The sequence below is a fragment of the Adiantum capillus-veneris genome, chromosome 6 (assembly GCF_014529385.1).
Source record: "Adiantum capillus-veneris isolate H3 chromosome 6, ASM1452938v2, whole genome shotgun sequence".
Taxonomy (NCBI): domain Eukaryota; kingdom Viridiplantae; phylum Streptophyta; class Polypodiopsida; order Polypodiales; family Pteridaceae; genus Adiantum; species Adiantum capillus-veneris.
The window spans coordinates 2318615-2322839 of NC_140936.1; the positions used below are offsets into that span (position 1 = coordinate 2318615).

The window sequence follows — 4225 nt, forward strand, 5'->3', positions numbered from 1 at the left end:
GCGAGCACACCCAGATGACAGCCTAGACACACAGACACATCCTAGGCTAGTGGAGCTTCAGATAGTTGAGCAGGCCGTGACCTATCTAGATGAGCTTGGTTGTAGGTACAGACGCCTGACGAGTGGTAGATCTAGAGATCCTTCAGCCCGCCTTCTTGCATATTTGATAGGAGATCCACGTGAGCGAGTTTATAGGGATGTCGATCATGCAGTATATGTTTTGACTATAGGTCTACCCTACTCCCCTGGACTTAGACATGATGATTTATGTTTACCCACGACGACCAAGCTAGCTCCACAGCTACTGAGAGCTCCGAGTCCTCGAGAGACACCACTGGAGAGATCACCTCCTAGGATTATTTTGTCACATCGTATTCTACCACCTTGGGAGATGCCAGATGAGGATGATAGTGTTCCACGAGAGATAGCTCCAGCACCTAGCCTGCCACCACAGGTAGAGCCCCTGAGACTAGAGCCCAGTCAGAGTATTGTTAGGGAGCCTACACCACCTACCACACTTATCCACGAGACTTCCAGCACACAACGAGAGATCTCACAGAGTCATAGAGTGAGTGACTCCGATGGCTTTGTTATAGACGAGACCACTCCACAGATTCTAGCTGCCCTTGAGCATCCTTGTTTAGATCTGCCGACCTCACAGAGGCCCTTAGAGATAGATGTCGAGCTAGAGCCCTCTACGAGAGTAGATCCCCCTATGAGACAAGATGCAGAGTCGACAGCATCGCTATCCCACTCTTTTAGCTTGCATAGCGGTGTCATAGCCAGTGAGTCATAGAGAGAGCAGCCACCACATATGGATGTTGCCATGTTCCATCTATGAGTGCCGATTCATGATCAGATCACCCGATTGAGCGGAGACCAGCCACAATCCATACTTTTCTAGATCAGGTTCCTAGAGACCACATTACTGACACCATAGAGATAGAGGTTACACCAAGATACATGGACGTACACGGACTAGAGTGACCTATACTGAAACCCTATGTAGGGATAGGATAGCGCCTGCTAGACTTGTCTGGAGACCACGTACACAGGCATCTCAGCCATGTGTAGAGCCTTCTCTAGGCAGAGGCTCTATGATGGTGAGTAGTGCCACTGAGGAGCGACACACGATAGATCAGGCACGTAGCTCTCCACGTAGAGCTTCCAAGACAACCCAACAGGTATTTGTTCCCCGTGACGAGCTACATGCTAGATTTTTACCTTGTGATGACACGATCATATTTCTAAAGAGCCATATGACCGACGATGGACTTTCACATGGTTGGCTCACATCTAGATGGTCACTTGAGGCACATTTTTACTTTGAGGGACAAAGACATGTTTGGGTACCTAGGCCACGAGCGGTAGCACACCCAGCGCATACAGGATCATACCCTAGAGAGAGACCTCCACGAGCCATATTTTGAGAGATGAGACTACCCCTAGAGAGGGAGGTACCTTCTCAGCAGATAGTATGTCCTAGAGCTAGATGCACACGTAGACACGCTAGGAGAGCTCAGACTGACATCCCTACGAGAGCGTGAGCATTGCATATTTGTCTATCGAAGAGCCTTCCACAGACTATTCGAGTAGAGGCTGATGCCCACCCTACGACCATTCCTTGTGTTGTTGAGCAGACTTTACATATGGAGCTAGGTGTTAGCCAACCCTTGACTATTAGAGATCGAGCTAAGAGATTGCAGATCATGCTTCATGGTGAGAGATCTCTCTTGACTCCTGGTTGCACGAGATTTGAGATTTGTACACATTGATATATGCACTAGATTTATATGCATATACCAGAGGCATTTTTTTCCCTTTTGGGTTTTTCCCTCTGGATATCCAGGTTTTTGACCCTAGCTTAGATGTTTTATTTTATTATTCTGTTACTTTTGTTATTTTATCTTGCTGCTGACATACCTCTTGCTGCTGACATACCTCTTAGAGGTATAGTGCTTTTGTTGATCTTTTGATGCAGCACGTAGACAGACATTAGCTTGCCCATGGAGATTGGACGACCATGTAGACATGATGTATCTCCAGACACGAGGAGCTTCCATGACATCGACCTCTTCATCGAGCCCATGCACAGGTGTACTCCTTCCTATGCTATATGGTTTTGTACATTTATATTTGTTTATTGTGGCTTCTTCTTGGTTTGATTAAGTGCATTCAATTATGTTTTGTTATCTGCCATTAAAGATGTATAAACTTGTCCTTTTTTTAGTTAATTGACTTAGAGTTTAGTTTTATTGATGAGCCTTGAGGTTAGGAGGCTGTGACTTTAGGTTAACTCATTTACTTAACTACTAGTCCTAGTTGGTAAAATTATTTGAGTGTTTGAAACCTTAGGAGTGTTTTAAGCATAGAGAGGCTTTCTCACCCAAACAACAAAGAAAACTATTGAGAATACAAAGGAAATGGAAGAAAAACAAAAGTGCCACAAGTGTAAAAGCTTAAGCTGGAAGAGAAATCCTGGCTTGATTTGGTACTTCATATACATGTATTGCCTATGGTACTAGATCCCTAGAGGTTCCCAGTGTGGGTGATTTTCTTTGAGAAGCAAAAAGCCCCAGGTATACAAATAAGCACACACGTCAAATGATTTTGCAAAATGTGAAAAATAACAAATGAAAAGCAAGAAAAATGAAATAAGAAAGACTTCCATTGATCTTCATGTAAAAAAAATTCAAGCCTTTGTTTCGAGTTGTGAGAGTTAGTTAGCTAATCTATGACAGACATAATTAGGGAATCTTGCATTGGGATGAATTTACTAACTTAGCTAGTACTAGAGTAAATGCTTTAACCCTTAGTCGTAGCTCACTAATTGATATACTCATTCATAAGCCCAAAACTCTTGATTAATTAATTTCAGCAAGTGAAATTTATTTTTCCTTAATGGCAGTGTAACATTTCATAATTCTTTGCATTTACTCATTACTACATGTGCTTTGCCTTTTCCTTATGCCTTATCACCATATATTTCAGAATGCTACCTCATCCACATTTTTCTTTTTGCAGGCACATTCTTTCTCAAGCATCTATCACGACATGGCTTTGTCAGGGACGACAAAGCTTCGGGAGGGGAGAGTGTTGACGGGCAAGCATCAACGACATGCATTATGCTTCCATTGGTGTGTACACATATGTGTATGCATATATTTTTTGTATTTACGGGCTCCATCGTGGGTTCCAAGTTGTACATTGATGATTAGATGCGCCTAGATACCTGCAGCATGTTATACATTTTTTGGCCAGCCGCCCATTTTTAAAAGCCCTTGTATATAAGTCAATTCACAAGATGTGAAAGGGCATTCTTAGAGAGGAGAGTGTGAGGGAGTGTGGAGAAGAAGAAGAGGAGTGGCTATGGAGCTTGGATCTTCCACATCATATGTAGTGGTCATTGGGATTAATGAAAGCTAAGTTTTCTCTACTTTCTCTTGTCTTTCAAGCTTATGTGTGTTAATGGTGTATGATTAGTGTTAATCTTCTCTTCTCTCTCAACATTCTTGCTTCACATGTGTTCTAGATTAGAGTGTGTGTGTACGTGGGCTGCATACATTTCTCTCATTAGGCTTCTTTGTGTATGCTTAATGTGTGATTCGAGTGTGTGTGCTTGAGATTAGAGCAAAGGGATACACCATTGTCTGCATGATTAGAGAGTTAGAGTGTAGATTGAGAGTGTGTGTGCATAGATCTTGCTTCATCGGCTTTCCTTCTTCTCCTCTCTTGCTTTAACCCTCTTCCTAGAGTCCTCATTCCGTCACATTAGGTGCATCCATGCCTCCATGCACTAGCCGGGTTCCGATCCACCGGATTGACATTATGTCGGTGGATTGTGCTTTGTGCTATGACTGCCAACAAATGTACTAGGGCTTTCTAGTGGCCTTAGTCCCTATTGAACTTTAGCTTAAGTATTATAAAGGGAGTTTACTAGTGTGATGAGCGTGGGGAAGGTAACAGTGTTATATGACCCCCCAAAGTTACAAAATTAAAATGCTGAAAACGAACAAACAAAAAATCAAAGTGCCACAATGTAAAATCTTAAGCTGGAAGAGAAACCTCAGCTTGATTTGGTACTCCACTCACATGTATCACTTATGGTACTAGAGCCCTAGAGGTTCCTAGTGTGGGCGCTTTTCCTTAAAAAGCAAAAAACCCAAGGCATACAAAATAAGCACACACATCAAAATTGAATCACTGTGAAAAGACTTTGGGGGGT

At 42.8% G+C, this 4225-nt stretch overlaps 1 pseudogene; it reads left to right on the forward strand.

Annotated features, from left to right (window-relative positions):
- The first annotated feature begins 391 nt into the window (after positions 1–391).
- Positions 392–3100, forward strand: LOC147455060 (uncharacterized; annotated as a pseudogene).
- The last annotated feature ends 1125 nt before the right edge of the window (positions 3101–4225 follow it).